We start from the raw sequence: 24,145 nt of genomic DNA, 5'->3' as shown, positions 1-24,145 counted from the left end.
ATACAAGACATTAAACAACCACTGGCCGCTAATATTCATATAATATGCAAATCATATATCATGTAAAAAATGCTGGTGATACAACCCCACAATTTTACACCATATTAAGGAACAAAGGGAAAAATTAATCATAATGCAATTCCACCGTAGGCTTATATGCGAGACAATAAGTTTTCCTGTTTTTTTGTGGCAAGATTAAGGGGGTCGGCTTATACACGAGTATATACAGTACATCAATAGAACCACTAACAGTACAGAAATACATAGCCAGAACCACCAGCAGTACAGAAATACATCACAAGAACCACCAGCAAAACAAAAATACATCACTAGAATCCCTATCAGTGCAGAAAAATATATCACCATAACCATCAGTACATGAATACTGTACCAGAACCACATCACCAGAACCATCATTAGTACAGAAATACATCACTGATACCAACATAAGTACATGAATGCATCGCCAGAACCATCATCAGCACATGAATACAGCACTAGAATCACCAAAAATACATGAATATATCACAACCACCATCAGTACATAAACATATAATCATCTTATGGGGTCAGCATATAGAGCCTATTCTATGGAGCATCTTATGGGGCAACATATGGGACATAATCTATGGAGCATCTTATGGGGCAGCATATGGGGGCATATTCCATGGAACATCTTATGGGGGTATAATCTACGGAGAAGTATATGGGGCATATTATTCTATGGAGCATCTTATGGAGCTATTATTAACCTTTGTGCAGCATTATATGGATCTATTGTAATGTCTGGTCAGCTCCATATTCAATTATATCACATGAACCTACAATTTCCAGTATGTCCTTAACAATGGTATGGAGACACTGGTAGTTGTTGTTACCAATGATCATCAGACTGCCAACCACACAGGAACCACGGTACTGATGAGACGTAGTCAGTATCACAAATAAATATTTATATTCAGGTACCTTAAAGATGAAATGTTTTCTGATTGCAGTTGATTTCTTTCTTTTCTTCTAAATCTTGTCCAGATGTCATGATGCCTTTTCACATCCACAGCTCATCTCTGCAGATTTCTCTCCTCACCGGTCTTCTGCAGCACATCCGGACACTGTGTCCTTAAAAATAATAGTGTCTTATCCTGCATAAAAATATCACCCTATGCTATAGCCCTGAATAATTGCCTCTCACTGTGTAGCCTGCATAAGTATGACCCCCAAACAGTCACTCTTATTGTACATGGCCTCCACACTGTCCTCTCCTTTCCATATTGGGCCCCCTCTTCACATTGTCTCCTCACACTTTGTTTCCCCTATACTGCCCAATCTCAATAGTGTGGTCTCTCCTCACACTCCTCCCCTCCTCTGCGTACTGCCTTTCCACACACTGTCCTCCATGCTGCTACCTCTCTATACTGTCCTCCCACACTACCCAGTAGCTATGTTTTGCCCAAACACTATCCCCTCACACATTTTGACCCCCATTCCATCCCCTCATTCTCCTCCTTCCTCTACTAACCCTTCACACATTTATCCTTTTACTGTCCGCTCACTACCCCTCCTCATAATGTCTCTTCACACATTCCCATCCACTCTACCCATATTGTATTCTCACACATTTCCCTTTCCACCCCATACTGTCTCTTCACACATTTCCCCCTACCCTCCCATGCTGTTGCCTCACACATTTCCCCCTCCCACCCCATACTGTCTCCTCACACATTGTCCCCATTCCCCCACTTCAAATACTGCCTCTTCATACATTTCGCCCTTTCTATACTGCCTCCTCAAACTCCTTATCCCCCTATACTGTCCCCTCACAAGGTTCCTCACGGTAATAATAACTTTGGTTTCCAAGTGGGTGCTTACTTTACCAATGCTAACTGCTTCTACGGCACAAAAGAATGATGTCAGCAACATGATCATGTGACCTAATTACATGGCTGTTTTTGCCCTGACCTAGAAGAGCAGACGGTCATGGCTTCAATTATATGTGAATACAAATTAATTCAGGGAGTCAGTGATATACAAGTTCTAGAAGCCGACTGTCATTTTTAAAGTCGGCTCAGAGAACAGTCGTGTTCCACTCCACGGGAAGCAAAATGAAGCCGCCAGAAAGACACCTCAGGTCACTGCATCAGGCTGTCTGATGGCACCTCCCTGACAACTGCGCCCAGGCGCCAAGTGCACTGACTGCATCCCCTAGTTATTCCCCTACAATAAAGACCTGACTTTATAGCAAAAGTCAGGCCCAAACTTCAGGGTTGTGAGATCTAGGAATGTAGAGCAGAATCACACAGCCCTCTGCGGCTAATCTTGCTGTATAAGGCCGGGATCACACAAGCGTATGGCATCGGAAGCGATATGCTAAAGACACTGGGCTTAAGCTCTTGCATCAGAGAATCAGAGTACAGGTGCAGAGGAAACAGTGAAAATAATTTTCCCATCTCCTCTGTTTCCAGTGTCCGCTGGGAATCGCACTGCACTCGGATCAATTCGATCGAGGCTGAAAAAAAAAACTGCAGATGAACACACTTAAGGCCCTTTCTCACATAGCGAGATCGCTGAAGCGTTACCGATTTTGTGATGCAACAGCGATCTTGCTAGTGATCTTGCTACATGTGATACGCAGTGGCCACTGGGCCCCCGCTGCGATCTCGCTGATCGTGCTCAAATGGCCTGCGCCATTTTTTTCATCATTGGTGTTCCGCTGGCCAGCAAACATCGCAGTGTTTGACACCGACGAAAGACCTCGTTGGCGACGCAGAACACATGGACGCAGGCGGGAGTCGTCTGAATAGCCGCTGTGTGACAAGATATCAACGACCGCCGAGGTCGTTATATGGATCGCTGGATCGCTGCTGCGTCGTTTAGTAGATCTGTCTGTTTGATATCTTACTATCAATCATTTAGCGATGCACCAACGATCCTTAGTCATATCGTTGTCGGGATCGCTGGTCAGTCGCTAAGGCCGGGGTCACAATAACCGACGCAAAATACGGTCCGTATTTTACATGCGTAATACGGATGAATGACCCCTAAATAGTGCTCCATATGTCATCCGTAAGCAAGGTGTGGTCGCGTATTTTGCGCATGTCAGCACCCATATGTAATCCGTATGGCATCCATATGCCGAGATTTTCTCGCCGGCTTGCAAAATGGCCATATAATGGAGCCCTATGGCAGGGTTTCTAACAGAAACAAAAGAATAGATATAGACACATAGAATGCATATATATACATACACATACATACATGTCATTGAGACAAACATATATATTTATATTTCATAGAGTTCTTCATAGCAAAATAGCCGCTAATTCAATTGCCGGCTTCAGTCAAATCATTCCCCATCCCGACATGAAATGACACATGGTTTATATACAGTAAACCATTTCATTTCATGTTTTTTTTATATGTCCCTGACTAATAATTAGATGAGGGTTTGTGTGCAAAATATGGGAGGTGTAGGTGTTATTTTAAGGGGTTAATTCGTTGTAAAAAAATGCATGGGCTCCTGCTGTAATTTGTCAACCAGAGAGTTTAAACAGGTGAGTGAGGGCAGATTTTAATAGTAATGAGAGGGACCATTGTTTTTGGCCCCCCCGGCTACAAAAATCTGCCCCCAGACACCCCAGAAATGGCGCATCTATAAGATGTGCCAACTCTGGCACTTATCCTTTCTATTCCCATTGCCCTGTAGCTGTGGCGAATGGGTTAATATAACAAAGGGTTAATGCCACCATTCGATTGTAAGGTGACATTAAGCCAATTAATAATGGAGAGGTGTCAATAAGACACCGATCCATTATTAACCCTATACCAAGAAAGGGTTGAAAAACACACACAGACATTAATTAAAAAGTCATTTAATGAAATAAATACACCAAGTTTTTGACAAAATTTTATTAGTCTGGTAATCCAAAATAAAACCATGACCTGCAACAAAAATAACATAAAAAATCACCAATATCCTTACCTCTCCGCTGTTCAGTCATGTCCCACGTTGCAATCCATCAGAAGAGGTTAAATAGTTTACAATTGTTAGGAGTCTTATTTCTCCCTTCTCTATGGTGAAATCTAGACCCTTACATGCTGCAGTCTCCTGCGGTTCATCTGCAGTAAAGGAGATTGCAGAGGAGAGTGCTTTGCGGCAACTCTCTCTAGAGGCTAAGTCCTCTGTTCCCTCCACTGAGAGGAACATGCTCAGGTCCTGTGTCTAATCCTATTGGCTCCTCCTCGAGTATGGGAGATCTCCGGAAGGTCCCGTTTGGTATAAAAAGCGCGCATGACTGTTCTGCCATGCGCTAGTATTTCATACTGCTGCTGTATGTATGGTGACGGATGCTTGGACTGGTGGCTGACTTATTATGAAACCCCTTTCCTCTGATATTACGAATGTGTGAGTGATTGGGCAGCCGCCAGTAGCAGCGCTTGCGCCAGCGTGCTCCAGCTATATCTGTCTCAGCAGCTAGCGTCCTGCATCGCGCCAGCGATATTGCGGAGTCTCTTTTTTGGCTTCGTTTTCACCGCGCTGCGATTGCAGTTCTCCGAGCGTTCGCAGTTGCGACGCCACGCACCTATTTTTCACGGTAGGTCCTTTTGGGAGTAGTCCTGACGTTTAAGGCTACTCCTGTGACTTTTTAATACCGTGTCTATATCGCTGTTGTTCTGTGAGTTAAACAGACACAGCGTTTTTGTGTGCTTTAAGTTTGCAGCTCTGTGTCCTCAACAGAGCTTGCTTTGGTGCACTCTGGGTGCAGTTAACCCCATGCACATTAACGCCACAGTGCTCTGCCACTCTAGCAGCGGTCATATCACCTGCCGCACGATGGACCCCGAGTGGCGAAGGCACTTTAATTATTTATTTTTTTTAAGTGCCTTCCGCCACTCCTAACATACTAGCGCCAGGGTCTGGCTAGAGATGGCAGATCAGCAGCAACTGGTGCAGTGTGGGCGACAGCTCGAGGCTCGCTTGGCCACCCTTGAGAGGTCTCTCGCAGCTGCGCAGGCCACAGGTGCTGCTGTTCAGGCACTCACAGATGCCGTAGGGCGTATGTCCGTGTCCTCCCTTGTGCCGACAGTTACCCGCCTCCCGTTGCCCGAAAAATTTTCTTGGGATGGCGCCTCCTGCAGGGATTTCATCAGCCAGTGCTCTATACACCTGGAGCTGCTGGCTGCGCAGTTTCCTACAGAGCGGGCTAAGGTGGCCTTCATTATATCCCTACTGTCGGGCAAGGCTCTGGAATGGGCTACGCCTCTATGGGAACGTGGTGACCTCGAGATTCAGACTGCGGCCAACTTGCTAACAGCCATCAAGCAAGTATTTCTCGGTCCTCGGGTCACGCACGATACGTCTCTGCAGCTGCTCGCCCTTACTCAGGGGTCGCTCTCGGTTAGCCAGTATGCCGTCCGTTTTCGGACACTGGCATCCGAGTTGGAATGGTCCGACAGAGCGCTTATCCCCGTTTTTTGGCGAGGTTTAGCAGATCACGTGAAGGATGCTCTCTCCACTAGAGAGATCCCCTCCAGCTTGGAGGAGCTAGTCTCCGTCTCCTCACGTATCGACCTCCGTTTTTCGGAGCGCGGTATGGAGCGGGCTCACTCCAAGCGAAGAGCTGTCTCAGCTCCTAAATTTCTTGTACTTCCTGAGCTGTACGAGCCAGAGGTTACACCTCCTGAGCCCATGGAGGTGTCTCGTACCGATCTCACTACAGACTCTGACCAGGAATCTATTTGCGGTTGTCACCATGTATGTGCGGAGTCTGAACCGGTCACTGAGACTTTTGTCCATCCTCGTCTTAGGGCTCAAGTTCTCGCATGGGCGCATGCCTCCCATGCGCCTCAACATCGAGGTTACATGCAAATCTCGAAGCTCTTGGCTGGAGCGTATTGGTGGCCTCATAGAGCTCGGGATATTAAAAAATGTATTCAGGCTTGCACTTTATGGTGGCTGACTTATTATGAAACCCCTTTCCTCTGATATTACGAATGTGTGAGTGATTGGGCAGCCGCCAGTAGCAGCGCTTGCGCCAGCGTGCTCCAGCTATATCTGTCTCAGCAGCTAGCGTCCTGCATCGCGTCAGTGATATTGCGGAGTCTCTTCTTTGGCTTCATTCTCACCACGCTGCGATTGCATTTCTCCGAGCGTTCGCAGTTGCGATGCCACGCACCTCTTTTTCACGGTAGATCCTTTTGGGAGTAGTCCTGACGTTTAAGGCTACTCCTGTGACTTTTTAATACCGTGTCTATATCGCTGTTGTTCTGTGAGTTAAACAGACACAGCGTTTTTGTGTGCTTTAAGTTTGCAGCTCTGTGTCCTCAACAGAGCTTGCTTTGGTGCACTCTGGGTGCAGTTAACCCCGTGCACATTAACGCCACAGTGATCTGCCTCTCTAGCAGCGGTTATATCACCTGCCGCACGGTGGACCCCGAGTGGCGAAGGCACTTTAATTATTTATTTTTTTTAGTGCCTTCCGCCACTCCTAACAACAATGCGGACTGGTGCTAATGCAACCAGCCCCACTGTAAACTACTACAAAATGAATTGATTCACTTCTGCGCAGCCTCAATGGCTGTCTGTAGATGATCTAATTACCATGGGAAAGTTTCTGACTTTTTTTCCCACGGTCATTAGTTCATTCACAGATCAGCCGGGGACTCCCCACAGCCTCAGTGATGTCAGCGGGAGTCCCCCGGCTGATCTGTGAATGAACTAATTCACAGAGAGGTATGGTTGACAAATTACAGCGGAAGCCCATGCATTTTTTTACAACGAATTAACCCCTTAAAATAACACCTACACCTCCCATATTTTGCACACAAACCCTCATCTAATTATTAGTCAGGGACATATAAAAAAAACATGAAATGAAATGGTTTACTGTATGTAAACCATGTGTCATTTCATGTTGGGTTGGGGAATGTTTTGACAGAAGCCGGCAATTGAATTAGCGGCTATTCTGCTATGAAGAACTCTATGAAATATAAATATATATATATATATATGTGTGTGTGTGTCTCAATGACATGTGTATATATATATATATATATATATATGTATTCTATGTGTCTAGATCTATTCTTTTGTTTCTTTATTAAACATGTCAGTGTGAGTTTACTGTATAGCGCACTGAATTGCCGGCTTTTCTAAAAGACACCGGGTGCGTATTTCTCTTAAGTCACATGTGTGGTCCGTGTGTAATGCGTATTTTTAGCGCACCCATAGACTTTCATTGGCGTACTACGAGCGTAGTAGGCTGACAATCGCAGCATGCTGCAATTGGCACGGACCGTAGAATACGGACGAGAAATATACGGCTGTTGGGAGCAAACCCATAGAGAATCATTTGTCTGTGTGTAATGCATGCTTTTAACGCCTCTCACTCGTCCGTATTCCTCTCTAGTGTGACCCCGGCCTAAGTGTAACGGCACCCTAAGTAAAAGATGCAGCAGCACTTGGGTAGTGCAAACAGTGACATCTTTCACCGCAAGAGTGGCCGTGGGTATGGGATGCCACTCTGCATGCCAGGATCCCATAGCTTTGAAGTTCTGGCCTGCCATGTGCAACATTGTTATGCCCTTTCGGGAGATGTTACGCTCAGAATGAAAATTATTTTTAACTAGATGACATTGAGAAAAATCACCCATCTGGGGCAATCCATCCTTCCTTAAATACAAAGGGTAGTCCCAGATTGGTGATGGGAACGCTTTATATTTTTTATACCTCTGCTATTATATGGCCAGTAAATTAAATTAGTGATGTAACTTGCCAAGAAGTTTTCTTTCTTCAGATTTTATGAATGACAGTTCTTACAACAATCCTTTAGCTGTCATTTAAAAAAGGCAGCCAGATCACAGAGTAATTGTAATTCCTCAACCATACGACATTCACCCCAGTTCATTCAGTTTCTGCCAATTTTCCAATTCAGTACTCTGGGAACCTCAGGTCATATCTTAGAGTATATAGACACCTTCTACGTCATTTTATTCTACTTAAATCGGGTTTAATTAAAATATTTGCCTTCTATAACCTCTGTGTTGCATTGTCTACTGTCTAATGAGTTAATCTGAGAATCTATCAGTGATCTTGTTCTGACTGGATAGTTTATAACACTTATCTCTCTTCTTCTGTCTACACTCAGCTGATTTAGGACCGCTTGAAAATTTAACAGAACTTTGTGGTTATAAATCAGTGGAAAATTGCCCAGAAGAACTTCAGGAAAGACTTACACTATCTCCTGTAAGAAACAGCTCACTGATGGACTCTCAGTTAACCCATTCTGAAGTCAGCAATAAACAGTGCAACACAGAAGCTACAGGAGGCAAAGGGGGCAACATTTTCAATAAAATCCACAACCAAAAATGAAGTCCAAAATACATGTATTTACTGATCTCCCTGATATTTTGTGAGTCAATTAGTTAGTTACATAAATAAATGAATTGTGATGTGCTTTCTCTATGGAAATCCTCATGATGTGCTCTGTGTGAGGGTCCCTTGAAAAGTAGATTAGTAAACACTGTCCTACACTATTAATGTCTGCAGAGAAGATTAAGCGGCAGTGCATGCCTTGTATTATGGTTTTATATTTTGGAAATTCAATATCTGTGAATGTTCATTATTTCTTGCGAGGCTCCTTTAAATATATATTGATCTGTCAGTTGTTTGCTGTAATATAATATTAATACATTGTGATTATCAGAAAACAAGATCACGGAACATTGTGCAAATTGCATTCATATATTGGATGTTACATATCAGCTCCGCTACCTAATTATATAGGAAATGTCTTACAATATTGATTCTTGTTTTTCTTACTGGATCCATTATCCACATTTCTTACCCTGGCATACTGCAGATATCAGTGTAATATAAGTATAATGTTACATCTCGTGCTTTAGATGGGGAATATGTGTATATCTGCAGTATATGTAGTGCAGGCTTAGTACATTCTATGTATGCGTGCCGTTCTCTCCATTACTATATGAGCATGGAGCAGGGATACTCCATAGATAGACGTGTAGGTAAGTGCTGAGGATGTTGGAAATTACACCAGCATCTTCTCTCAAGAACATGTTTGTCTCTTGTGCTCTGGAGACTGGAATTATTGTTCTTTCTATTTACATATTCACTTGTGTTTTTTTCCCCTTTCCTCTGCTCTATCACATTCACCCTCCCCCATATAGTACTCCCAAAGCTATTAATCATTTTGACAGGTTCAGATATGGCCTTTATTTTCTTGAGGCAACCAAGAAATGTCTACCAGCACCTTTCTGACATCCTCGTGTTCTTTCACCAATCACCCTGCCTTCTACCAAAGTGACACCGCATGAAGAGGGAGCTGGTATCATTGGCTGCCGGAACGTAAGCAGCACAATGGCATCTTGTCCTTCTATCTATCATTCGCTCCTTTACGATTTTAAATTTATGTTTCCACTTAATCTTTAACCTATAATTTCTAAAGTCTCATTCTGTAGCCATATTGCAAATGTGAGTAAAAGCAAATGCAATTTTAAGAACACTGTCTCTTTGAACCTAGGGAGCACTTTATAAGATCAGGCTTAGCTTTAGAATTTAGAATATATATATGCAATCCTAAACATTGAAATTGTGATGCCAGGAAGGAAAAGTATTGGAATTATGGAAATCACAATATGGATAAACATCTTGATGAAATGCAAATAATGAAAAATGGAAACCAAATGTTTAAAACAGCTCGATTTATTTGCTCTCGAGTATGAGATCCACTCACAGAATATGCTATCAATGAGGTTATTAACGGTTGTCTGAGGAATGCTCTGCAACTCCGAATACACTTGAGCAAATCATCAAATCCGATGCTGGCAGCTGTAAGGAGATGGACAAAAAGAGATTCCCGCAGTTTGAGGCCTAGTGGAGTGTCTGCAAGCAAGCCATGCCATCTACTGGTTAAATATTGTAAGACGAGATAAATTAGCGAGAGCCACATCAGCAGGAACTTTAAGACAACATATACGGTTCCTGAGGGGTAGAGGCTGAAGGAGACACCAGGTCAGATGGTAGCTGTGGCGCAGTTAATAATTATTAAAGGCTCGAGAGGGAGGTGGAGGAGGAGTCAATGCCAGGACCTGTAGCAGGGCAAATGTGTGAGGCTGCGTATTTGGCTTATAGTGACCTTTACGTGAAATAAGACCGGAGTGAAGGAACTGAGACCAGATCTGAGTGAAGGAACCGATAGAATAGACACAAGTAAAGGAACCAGTTCTGAGTGAAGGAAGCAAAAGTCCAGATGAGAGTGAAGGAATCAAGAGACCAGACCCGGGGGACCAGGACCGAAGACCGAAATCGAGAGAGCACAGCCAGGGCCAAAAGGAAGACTACTAGGTGACAGAAAAGGGATGTATGTGTGAGCTGTAACCTGCAGCGTAGATGTAGAGTAAAATAACAAGAGACTGGGGCCGTGATTCAGGGAAGTAGGCAGCCAGCGTGAAAATAACTCGTATATCCTGGATTTGTATCGTATACTCCCACTAGGGCCTGTATAATATTTCACATTGCATAGAGAGTGACAATGTTCAAGGGCCCGATAGAGTCGGTGACAAACTTAGGGTTAAGATATGTGACCAAGATGCCTCTGATGATACTAGTGTTTAGTTGTAATAATAAGAATAGGAATGTGCAGTAAGATTTGTGTAACTATACTGTGTAGTCAAATTTACTGTATTTTAATTGTTTCTTTTATAGTCATTGATATTGTGCCATAAGAACCCCTTTAGTTGTGTTAATCAAATAAATATGTGCTGGTTAAGATGCCACCATCTCCTCATTCTGTTGGATTCGCGCTCCTGCTTACACAGCACTTTAACAATTGCCGACCAATGATTTCCCAGGTAAGCTCAATAGCAGGCAAGTCTGGAGACCCTGCAGGCCATGGTAGTACTAAACAGGCCACAGAGGTCGCACACAGTAGCATGAGCAACATGTGGCTTGGTGTTGTGTTAAAAAAAAAGCTCCATTTGATAAACAAATTTCCATTTTGTTCTCCAAAAACTCAAAAACTGTGCAAATATAGCTAGAAGAATTGATGCCGTTTTGAAGACAATGGACGGTCACACCAAATATTGACGTGATTTAGATTTCACTTTTGTTCATTCATTTTTCATTTTAGTAAATGATAAAATAAACAATTAACACATCTATTTTTAAAAGCATGCTCACTTTTCGGCTAAGACTTCTGAGGCTGTCAGATGAGGTTAAAACTTAAAAGTGCACTACAATATTGTTTTTAACTTGTGAGAGTCGGCAAATATTTTAAAGCCACGTGTGACTGTAGGCAAGACCTCCTTACTTGATCAGCAAAGTGATGTTACCCAATTTGTATCTAAATCTAATTCAGTATATAACAACTTGTGGCAAGCATTTTTACTTGAGTGTATTCTGTGCCTCCAGGTACTAATGATTGCTCCTTAGAACCATGATGCACTTAGGTAAATTTACCAAATTGTATCTGAAGGACAATTAATACTGCATTTATTTGGACAATCTGCCCTCTGATTTTTTTAAAGGGGTTTTCCCGCAAACAAAGCACATTTTAATTAATAGATCCTGGAACAAAAATAATTTCCAAAACTGGATGTGTTAAAAAAATGTTCCTGTGCTGAGATAATCTTATAAATGTGCCCCTGCTGCGTACTGTGTTTTGGCTGTGTCTGACCGTACAGGGACATGGTCTGAAGTAAAGGAAGGAAGTAATCGAGCACTTGCAAACTACTCTGCCTTCTTCAGGGTTTTAGAGTAAAGACCATAGCAGTACAGTGAATGTGAATGTAAATAAGAAAGTAAAACCATCATGAGCAAAATGTTTCACTCAAAACAATGCTTAAAAGAAACCTGTCATGAAGCCTCCAAACTGCCACCATTTTTTTTTTATCCAGGACAAGCTCACGATGATGTTCTTCTATATTCCAGCATATTTTGCAGAACAAATACCGTAAGTTAAATACTTAATGCAAATGATTGTAAGGCTGCATTCACAAAGCATTTTCTCAAAGTGTCTCCATCAGGACGTAAGTCCGAAACCACAATGAAAAAAAGGGTCTTGGGCGCATGCGCCGACGTGGCTATTGGCTAACACAATGTAGACGCAGTCACAGTCTGCTCTGTCGTGCATCATTTTAGACAGTATAGTCCTATTGGAGGCGGCAAGCAAGATGTAGTAACTTACACAGAGCGTACTGTGTTTCCGTCTGCATCATTATAGTCAATAGCTCCATTGGAGACTACGCCTGAATCCCGTTTTGAGACATAGGCCCCTAAAGAGCCACTGACCATAGGAGAAAACGCTATGTGAACCTAATGAGTCACAGGGTGATTTACAAGTGTGACTACTCACCTGAATAGTCATGCTGGATTGTCCCATTCTGGTTGATTTATGTTCCACCTCCAGTGGCATCCGGCATATGCTCAGTACTCAACTGAAGCTACGGTCACTGCACTTCCCTCCGCTGCGCATGCGCATCCCATACTGATGTTGCAACTAAAACTAATCATAAAAGTAAACTTTTGGACATTTGTTTTTAAGTCTATACTGAATTCTATGTGAATTCTATGTACAGTACTTATATGGGTAATATAATCAGCAATATACAACAGATACAATCTAAATAGGCATTCTACTGCTGATATAGCCATCATTCCTCATGCTACACACATCATACATCATAGATATGTCACGTCATCTCAGTCTGAGTGAATGGAGGCATCAATAGATTTGTCCTGGGTCACAGTCTCTCTTTCTGAGACAATGGCTTCACGTGACTCAAACAACAGAATGACAAAGTGCTGATCATTCCTATACTATTCATTAAAGTGAAGGCGAAGGCTGGTATTTTCATTCCTTATAACTGCATTATTCCCCATCAAACGTGATTAATGACAGATGTTTTTATACCATATGGACACTTACATGAGCTAACGTAAGGGAAAGGAAAGGTAATGTTTCCCCTGGTTTCCCACCTGATTTCGAAATCTGCATTTTCTCTAAATCTCTCATTATCCTACAAAAAACCCAGAAATGTTCAAATGGCTTGGAAGGGATATTTATTGCGCGTTATAAAAGGCACTCAACATTTATACTCTTTCAATATTTTTTTTTTTGTAAAGGCACCTAATTAATCAGAAATGACAGCTTCTACTCTCCCAGATGTGTCTGCCAGGAAGGTTTCAGTTTTATTAATTGATTTGAGTGTTCTAGTGGTCGTACACAACGTGTAATTGTAATGTATGTTTATGATCAGACATGTTCCGCACTGCTGAGAGATTCATTACACGTCTGCTCTGGTTCAGATCAGCGTAAGTGGTGATGGGTCCAAAGCTTAGTAAACGAGGGCAAAATAGGGTACAAAACAAGTCAGTGAGTAAAGTAAGGTTTTAACACAATTTCCAACATATTATTAATGTATTTATTACATAGCACAAATAAATTGAACAGTGCTGTACAGAAAATAATCCCATATTAGACCTTGTTCAAGCAGGGTTATATTGAATCATGATACCGAGCACAAGCTCCAACATTTTTTTTTAGAAAATTTAAAGGAGTATTCTCATCTCAGAAAGTGATGGCATAATGCTAACATGTGCTCTCAGATTATAATTGGTGGAAACCTAATTTATGGAATCCCCAGCTATCTTGGAAATTCAGGGTACACAGTGATGGCATAGCATTCACTGTTTTCTCTCTACTCAGTGATGCCCTTTCATCTTCTGCAGGGGGTAACTGCAGTACACCTCAATTCAAGTATATTGTTCTTGGTGTACAGCCGAGTAGCCCAGAGCAGGAAAAAGGGATTTATGGCACATTCAAAGCTGTATCCCTTTATTTTACATGATTGATATGGTCCTGGAGGTCTGATCCCCATTGATCATAAAGTCATAGCAGATCTTAAAATGTGTCATCACTTTATTTGATCGGAATACCCCTTTACTTGGACATTGAAATCCTTGGGATTCTAGTGAAGCAAATTTACAGCACTTTAGAGACTACAACAATAGATGCATGGGTCCAAGAAAAAAGAAGAAAATTCGGCGCCACTGCCGCCACCTTAATGTGCACTATAGTGTGGTACAAACTCACACACCTGGGCTGCACGCCAGCTACCCACAGAACGGGTGCTCAATCCAAAGAAAAACATGCATAGCTACCTTGTATGGAGAAGAACAAAAGGGATGGCACTCACTGTTCTGAAGTAGTGAATTTATTTTCAGGTAAAAAGCATAGGCTCGGGAGAGATGTGTAAACTGTGGACAACGGCCGTTTCACGCCAACTGCGCTTCAATGGGTCCTGGGCAAATTTACTACTTCAGAACGGTGAGTGCCATCCCTTTTGTTCTTCTCCATACAACGTAACAATAGATGCATAGGAAAAGAAATTAGCTGGGTCTCATTGTAATGTATGTCAGTTAGAGATGAGCAGATCGATTCACGCTGTATCGAGTTCAAGTCAAATCTCCTGAAATTTGCGTTTTCACCCAAATTCGAACATTTTGAGATTTGCTTTGTGGTTCATACAAAAAAATTGCCTGATAGCATTTCTCACACTGCTGAAGCATGGGAGAGCAGGTAAATATCACGTTGCACTGATGCTGTGACATCTTATAGATTATCATTCTTTGTACAATGGTGGTCAGTACCTGAGCCATCACAGATCAGCATTTCTTAGTGGATCACAGTTTGTGCAGCAGAGTTGTTTATCATCTCCAGAGTCACTTGGTAGGTCTCTCTATTCTGTAGAATGTAAGCTCTTATGATCAGCAGTATCCTCTCTCTCCTGTAGAATGTAAGCTCTTATTGTCAGTGGTATCCTCTCCCTCTCCTGTAGAGTGTACGCTCTTATGGCCAGCGGAGTACTCTTTCTCTGTCTCCTGTAGAGTGTAAGCTCTTATTGTCAGTGGGGTCCTGTCCATCTCCTGTAGAGTGTCAGTGGGGTGCTCTCTCTCTCCTGTAGAGTGTAAATTCTTATTGTCAGCAGTGTCATCTTCTTCTCCTATAGAGTGTGAGATCTTATGGTCAGCGGTGTTCTCGCTCTCTCCTGTAGAGTGCAAACTCTTATTGTCAGCAGTGTCATCTTCATTTCCTATAGAGTGTAAGCTCTTATGGTCAGTGATGTCATCTCCATCTCCTATAGAGTGTAAGCTCTTATGGTCAGTGGGGTTGTCTCTCTCTGCCCTATCCCCCACCTGTAATTTATGAGCAACAACAAGCTTTCCAGTATTGAATGAAATTCATGCAAAATCATTTGTTGTGAATCAATTTTTTTTAATCAAATTCGTCAAAGTCGGCGAATTTGAATTTCATAAGATTCTCTCATCTACACTATAATACTTTTTCTTTATAAACTTTTTTCTTTTGGTTTTACTATTATGATCTTCTCCATTGTTTTTTGTTTCAATGTGGCTTCTCCAGCTGAAAATAAACTGAGTTCTTTAAAACAAATAGTGGAATTGCATAATTTCCATAAAGTCTGTTGGATAAAAACAATATGTTATCATTACAAGCAACTTACATACATACTATTAGTACAGCGAAGCTCCAAGAATACGTAATTTAATTACAAGCACCAGTGTGCCAAGTATACCCATTAACGTAAGTGCAATACAGACTCATAAGCATAGAGAAAAAAAGGAAGAAAACTGAGTCACAAGAAGCTGCAAAAATAAATAGAATTTTATTGAATACAAAGGACATATAATTAGACAGGTCAAACTTCATAAAATAGTCACATAGTGAATACCAGATGATGGGAAAATAATGGCCATTGCCTGGAGAAAAAAGACTAGTGTATCTCTGTTGTAAAAAAGCCCCTGGGTAGGAAGTGTGCTAGGGCTGGTCAGACTGCCAGGGAACGGGGGATATTTAGCCCAAAAATGTGGTGATACATCACGTGTATAAGGGAATAACTCCCTGCACATCAATTATATATCAACTGCCAAAAAGCAGGACTGACCAAACACAACACACGAATATAAGACAAGTAGCCCCAAAGAGGGCGGTCAATGTAACATGTAAAATGGGGAGGAAAAAGCCTCAGTTCAATGAGTCAATGGTGGACTGCACCACCAACACCGAAAATGACATAAAATAACATTAACAGAAAAATAAGTTACCCATTGTAATGGCTGTAAGGGTACATACTATTTTAAAATGTTTGGTACAGAACTCGTGAAAAAGTTGCCAGAAAAGAACTAACACAACAAGAAGTGCATGACTATGCCAATGTCTTCTAGTACAGAAGCAGGGGCGTATCGATCGCGATCACAGAGGTCGTGACCACAACTGGGCCAATATTGGTGAGGGGCCCGCCGACCCCATAGCAAACTTCAACTGTGTGTGCGTCCTTGGTCTTGGTCAAATATCCACTGCCTTTTGCTGTGAAACATCCCCATATCATCAGGCTTCCTCCACCAAACTTGACAGTTTCTTCAATTTCTCGATTTGTTAGCTCCTTCTTCTATTTTTTCTTCCAGACCCATTTGCACCCATCAGAGCCTAGTCTATTGACTTTCGACTCATCTCTCTAAATCATCCAGTTCCAATCTCCTACAGTCCTCTTCTTGTACTTTTTTAATCGAGTCGATGCTTCTTATGACAATATTGTAGTCTTGGCTTCTTCCCTTTTTTTCGAGCCACCATTCTAGACTCGTGTATCGTGCATCGCCCGGTGCTTGCATGGACATCTGTGATATCACAATTATGAAGCATACAAGCCAACTCCACTGCTGATAGACCTTGTGAGGAGTCTCAAATGGAAACAGTGACCTTTGACTTGGGAATCAATCTATTAACACACAAAGCTATTAGGGAATGTGAAAACAAATTATATTTTGTAGTATACAGGAAGAAAAAGATTTTTCCACCACCAGGAACAAAACAGTAACAATGCAGTGACATGAATCTGCATAAGTAATCATATGCTAAATTGCTGCAAGTCAAATTTAAGTATGAGATAGCCAAGATGATTGTTTATAAAATGATGGTAGTCTCACATTCAAAGCAGTAGTGGATGGTGAGATATGGAGCCTGAAAGTCAAAAGTTCAAAACATTGTTATCCTTTTGCTCATCACTGTATATAGAAGGATGGAGGTTATATATACAAAGATGTGGAACATATATACCAGGATGGAGGATATAAATATGCATACATATCAGGATGGGCCTGGATTAGTGACATATATCAGGATGGGGGTGTGACGTAGCGATCACTAGCGGGCTGGGGTATGCTCGATTGACAGCAATATTGGAACACATAGGAGCAGATTCCTTTTAAAAAAGTCCATAGATCTGGTTTATTACAGTGTCATAAACCACTTTATAACCCCTGGAAGGCATGTGAACAACACAGAATCTACGAACAGTCTATTCCAGTCCGGTTCTGTTCACACAGTTCCAATGGCTAACGTCCATCAGGACATCATGTCCAGGCTCTGGGTTACCTGGCTAACAGCACCTCAGGTGTCCCAGCCTGGCTTCCTCTGGCTCGTGTCCATAGTCCAGACCCTTGGTGTCTCCTGGACCGTTTGGAGCTCCAGCCCGCTGCAATCTCACACATGGATTTCCTTCATGTGCGCCACACAAGAAACAAACAGGACCTTCCTGTCTTTACAGGAGCACACCCCTTGGGTTGTGGGTGGTTAACCAGTCCCACCAATCACTTCTGGTTAACCCTAAATCTAGCCCTTTACTAAAAATGCATGTTTGTGGGACTACAAGACCCAGCAGCCTGTCCTGGATTCAGATTGCAACAGACTTCTGTCTCTGCGATACACACCTATTCCTCAGTACACCACTAGTTGGGACATCACAGGGGACATATACTAGGATGGGGGACATATATACCAGGAAGTTGGGGGATGTTACAGAATAATGGGGTAGGGAGTGCAACTTGTATGTCCTTACAGGATTTAGAACTCTACAAGGGCCTATCTGACTAACATGTGAGGGCAGGGGGTGGCCCAGATTAAACGTTTGCACTGGGGCCCATAGAACTCAAGTTTCGCCACTGTGCAGAAGCATTTGTCAGTGTGCTTGTAGGTGAGGTATCCATACCACGTCCCCCTCCAAGATTTCTTTAGAGAACATGCCTACATATACCCCAACCTATACGAGTCTGTCAGGATCCATTTTAACACATTTTATAACATAATCCTTGGACTAATTTTCTCTCCTTCTGTCTCAGAATGCTACGATTACCTTTTATTGTTTTATGGCATCCTTCAATTTAATAATTGTGACAAAGACAGATGATTGTCCAGATTTTTCATGACTGTCGCAGCAGCTAATAGGGATTTTTTATAATTAGCACCATATCGTGGACACAATAGAAGAGCCTTATGTGTGGCTTTGCATCAAATTAAATTGTCCATCAATTAAACACTGTGCACCCCCATTATAATAGTTGTGTAATTCAAGCACTGCATGATGCTTAAAGACTGGAACTTGTATGTCACATGCAGAGAAAACTCCTGAGTGTTTTACTATGTGTAAACAAGCAGCTGCCTCCCAGCTGAGCGTAGTCTTTAGGTGACCTGCTTTATTGCATTGCCATGGTGGATTACCCTGGAGAAGCTAGGGTCACCAGCACATTGTTCCAGTTGGACGTTCTTTAAAAGGGATATTGATTTTGTGTCCCCTGATCATCGTTGCAAAGTTTAAAAAGTGAATGTGAGATCCAGCTCTGCTTGGTAGAACTTGGCTCCCAGACAAAGAGCCATACATTTAGGAATGATAGTAGTTAGAAATGCGTTAACATTATATGTAATTATGTTACTGAAATCATATTTTTACCAATAGATCATCCAAGATGGGTAGGCTATAGAAGAGTCTATTAACCTTTTTCAAGAGAGGACCATATTTAGTCCAATGCAAAGACTGGCAACCTAGGCTATAAGCAACAGATCTTACCTATCATCAAATTACAGTAACTCCTTATTGCTGCTACTATACCGAGTTCATAAGTACTGTACACTCCCTGACAGAAGTTATGTCGCTTATCCATGTTATGTAACTAAAAGCTTATAACCTGACGTTAAATTCAGCCATTGGTTGTATAAATTATTCATTTGAAAGCTGAAACCCTACGAAATGTGGTTTAGGTTAAGAAAATAAATTGGCATCAATGCAGAAATATTGATCATTTAATGGGCAACAGAATGGTCAGATTTTGTCGAATGGTCGACAAAAGTTTTGTCGACCACAGAAAGTAATGTGATATTCAAACAAATAATTAACTTAAAATACAAATATATGTTGCATAACCTTGGTGAATGAAGTTGTGGTGCTATTAGAGTCATATTTAATATTTTGTGTGACTTCCTTGAGGTTGAAGGACTTCATCCATGCGGTTCAACAATGATTCATACAATTTATTAATGAAGTCATCAGGAATAGCAAAGAATGCAGTCTTACATGCCTCCCAGAGTTCATCAAGATTCTTTGGTTTTGTCTTCCAAGCTTCGTCTTTCATCCTACCCAAACATGCTCAATGATGTTCATGTCTGGTGACTGGGCTGGCCAGTCCTTGATCTTTTTTGCCTGGAGGAACTTTGTTGTAGAGATGGATGTATGAGATGGAGCACCATCCTGCTGCAGAATTTGACCCCTTTTATGATTTTGAATATAAGAGGTAGCTAATACTTCTTGATATTTTAGGCTATTGATATTGCCTTCCATCTTGCAAATGTTTTGCACAGCCCCATACTGAATGTAACCCCAGACCATGATCTTTCCACCACCAAATTTAACTGTTTTCTGGGTGTATTTTGGATCCATACGGGCTCCAGTAGGTCTCCTGCAGTATTTGCAGCAGCTGTGGTGTAATTCTACTGAAGATTCATCAGAGAAATCCACCTTCTGCCACTTTTCCAGCGTCCATCCGTTTAGCAGGCTGTGGGACTTTGCAAATGCCACACGGTTTTTTATTTGCCTTTCGTTTACTGCTGGCTCCTGGGCACTGATTCGACCATGGAGGTAATTTCAAGACAGAATCCTACAAACTGTTCTAGTTGACACAGGGACTTGAGGTGACCAGGTCTTTTGGAGCTCTACTGCAGTGGAAGAGGGGCTTGCTTTGGATTTTCTAACCAACAAACATTCCTCTTGAGCAGTTGTCTTGCGGGATCTGCCGGACCTGGACTTGTCAAACACATCTCCAGTCTCTTCGAATCTTTTTAAAATTCTTTGTACTTGATGCTGCAACACATTAAAGGTGCCAGCCACCTCTGCAGTGGATCTGGTCTTCAGCCTCTTGATAATCCAGGCTTTGGTCGCAGGGTGGATTTTTGGCATGTTGTCAGAGCTCAAGTTGCAGCTCAAGTGAAGGCCTGGGGTGCTGGGTTTCTTTTTATACACACCCAATAATTAACCGATCATTTACTGAGCACAGGTGAGGATGTAAACTAGGATTGGGTGCATTATATGACCAACTGTCAAAACTTTTGTCTTGCCAAAATCTGACCATTCTGTGTCCATTAAATGATCAATATTTCTGCATTGATCCCAATTTATTTTCTTAACCTAAACCACATTTCGGAGGGTTTCAGCTTTCAATAGAATAATTTATACAACCAATGGATGAATTTAACATCAGGTTATAAGCTTTTATTTACATAACATGGTTCAGCAACATAACTTCTGTCAGGGAGTGTATAGGCTTTGTCAAATTATTCTTTTGTTTCTTTTTTTTATTCAATAGCTAATTGTTTAAGCATTTTTGTGGATTTTATTTTCAAATTCAAAAATTGTAATAGGAAACAATACTTTTTAATATCATTGCATAACTGGAAAAATCGTCAGATCCAGGAGATTCAGCCAAGAATGTAGATCTGTCCAAATTTCTGCGGCTCTCCTCCCCAGGATCTCTTATTAATTTCATTAGTAACCGACGATCTTATTTTATCCCTTTTGTTTTTGTAACTGCTTTGCATTTGTGTATGTCCTTTACATGTAATCATTTGTTTTAGTTTTGTAAGTTGCCAATTTTTATGTTGAAATTTACCATTAACCCATTTACCCTCAAGGGTGGTTTTCATGTTAATGACCAGGCTAATTTTTACAATTCTGACCACTGTCCATTTATGAGGTAAGAACTCTGGAACGCTTCCATGGATTCCGGTGATTCTGACATTGTTTTCTCGTGACATATTGTACTTCATGTTAGTGGTAAAATTTCATAGCTATAACTTGTGTTTATTTGTGAAAAAGATGGAAATTTGGCGAAAATTTCGCAATTTTCCAACTTTGAATTTTCATGCCCTTAAATCACAGAGATATGGCACACAAAATACTTAATAAGTAACATTTCCCACATGTTTACTTTACATCAGCGCAACTTTGGAACAAAAAATTTTTTTTGTTAGGAAGTTATAAGGGTTAAAAGTTGACCAGCGATTTCTCATTTTCACTACACCATTTTTTTAGGGACCACATCACATTTGAAGTCACTTTGAGGGATCTATATGATAGAAAATGCCCAAAAGTGACACCATTCTAAAAACTGCACCCCTCAAGGTGCTCAAAACCACAATCAAGAAGTTTATTAACCCTTCAGGTGCTTCACATGAATTTTTGAATGTTTAAAAAAATGAACATTTAATATTTAGTAAGTGCAGCGTTCATCTGCCATACAAGTGGCTATAATTTAACCATATTTCATTCTATTTAACTGCCATACACCTTCTATAATCAGAATCTCAAGTGGCAAGCACTTTTATATCGCTGCTGCAGCACCAGCCTTATTCAAAGCAGGATCCCTAACACGGTGCGGATACTGCTGCGGATTTGCAGCGGTTTTGGCCCTGCGGGTCCGCAGCAGATTTAGGTGCGTTGTACAGTACCATTGTTTTCAATGGTAAACTGGAAAACGCTGTGCACATGCTGCGGATTTTTCCGCGCGGATTTGCTGCGGTTTACAATCCGCAGCATGTCAATTCTTTTGTGCAGAACCGCTGCGGTTTCACACCTCATCCATTATGAGGTGTGAAACCGCAGGGCAAAATCGCAGGCAAATCAGTGGAAACCCCCACAAGAGACCCCATTTTGGAAACTAGACTACCCAAGGAACTTATCTAGATGTGTGGCGAGCACTTTGAATCCCCAAGTGCTTCACAGAAGTTTGTAACGCCCAGGCATGAAAATAAAAAAAATCATATTTTTTTCCACAAACATGATCTTTTAGTCCCCAATTTTTTTATTTTTCCAAGGGTAACAGGAGAAATTGGACCCCAAACTTTATTGTGCAATTCGTCCTGTGTACGCTGATACCCCATTTGTGGGCGAAAACTACTATATGGGCACACTTTAGAGCTCAGAAAGGAAGTAGTGATGTTTTGGAATGCAGACTTTGATGGAGTGGTCTGCGTGTGTCATGTCGCGTTTGAAGAGCCCCTGATCTGCCTAAACAGTGGAAACTCCCAACAAGTGACCGCATTTTGGAAACTAGACCCCCCCAAGGAACTTATCTACATATGTGGTGAGCATTTTGATCCCCCAAGTGCTTCACAGAAGTTTATAACGTAGAACCATAAAAATAAAAAAATCATATTTTTTCCGCAAAAATGATATTTTTGCCCCCAATTTTTTATTTTCCCAAGGGTAACAGGAGAAATTGGACCCCAAACCATGTTGTGTGATTTGTTCTGAGCAGGCTGATACCCCATATGTGGTGGTAAATCACTGTTTGGGCGCATGGCAGAGCTTGGAAGGGAAAGAGCACCGTTTGACTTTTTCAACGCAGAATTGGCTGGAATTGAGATCAGACTCCATGTTACGTTTGGAGAGCCCCTGATGTGACTGAACAGAGGAAACCCCCCAATTCTAACTCCAACCCTAACCCCAACACACCCCTAACCCTAATCCCAACCCTAAAACTAGCCCTAACCCTAACCCTAATGGGAAAATGGAAATAAATACATTTTTTTAACTTTATTATTTTTCCCTAACTTAGGGGGTGATAAAGGGGGGTTTGATTTACTATTTATAGTGGGTTTTTATGTTTGGCAGCTGTCATACGCTAAAAGACGCATTTTATTGCAAAAAATAGTTTTTGCATTACCACATTTTGAGAGCTATAAATTTTCCATATTTTGACCCACAGAGTCATGTGAGGTCTTATTTTTTGCGGGACGAGTTGATGTTTTTATTGGTACCATTTTTGGGCACCTGACATTTTTTGATCGCTTTTTATTCTGATTTTTGGGATGCAGAATGAACAAAAACCAGCAATTCATGAATTTCTTTTTTGGGGGGGTGATGCGTTTACATCATTCCGCGTGTGGTAAAATTCATAAAGTAGTTTTATTTTTTGGGTTAGTACGATGAGAGTGATACCTCATTTATATCACTTTTTTATGTTTTGGCACTTTTATACAATAAAAACAATTTTATGTAAAAAATAATTATTTTTGCATCACTGCGAGCTATAACTTTTTTATTTTTTCGCTGATGATGCTCGTTTTTTGCGGGACAAGATGACATTTTCCATGTTTATTTATATCTGTCTTTTGATCGCGTGTTATTGCACTTTTTGTTCAGCGGTATGATGATAAAGCATTGTTTTTTGCCTTGTTTTTTTTTTTGAAGGAGTTCACTAAAAGGGTTAACTAGTGGAACAGTTCAATAGGGCGAGTTGTTACGGACGCGGCAATACTAAATATGTGTACTTTTATTGTTTGTTTTTTATTTACAAAAAAAAGAATTTATTAGGGAATATATTTTTTAAGTTTATTTATGAATTTTTAATAAATTATTTTTACACTTTTTTTTTTTTACCTTCTTACATTGTCCCAGGGGGGACATTACTTTATAAAGTCAGATCGCTGATCTGACACTTTGCACAGGACTGTGTCAGATCAGCGATCCTACAGGAGTGCAGGTGGCTTCTCAGTGCCTGCTCTCAGGCAGGACCTGGAAGGCCCCATGGCCATCTTGAATCCGGGGGCCTGCAGGGAGGAGGCCCTCGGAACGACGCGAGCACATCGCGTTGTTCCGTGAGTCTCAGGGAAGCACGCAGGGAGCCCTGTTGTGAATTCACTTTCTGGCCTACCTCTGGTTACTAGTGAAGGTAGTGGAGCTGGTTATATTGACAGAGGGGTCGCGAATTCTCTTTCCGGGCTCCCTC

Source organism: Dendrobates tinctorius, unplaced genomic scaffold, assembly GCF_039654945.1.
Source record: "Dendrobates tinctorius isolate UK_male_01 unplaced genomic scaffold, ASM3965494v1 ptg000089l, whole genome shotgun sequence".
Classification (NCBI taxonomy): Eukaryota; Metazoa; Chordata; class Amphibia; order Anura; family Dendrobatidae; genus Dendrobates; species Dendrobates tinctorius.
The sequence above is the reverse complement of the archived record's forward strand: the minus strand, read 5'-3'. Positions refer to the sequence as shown.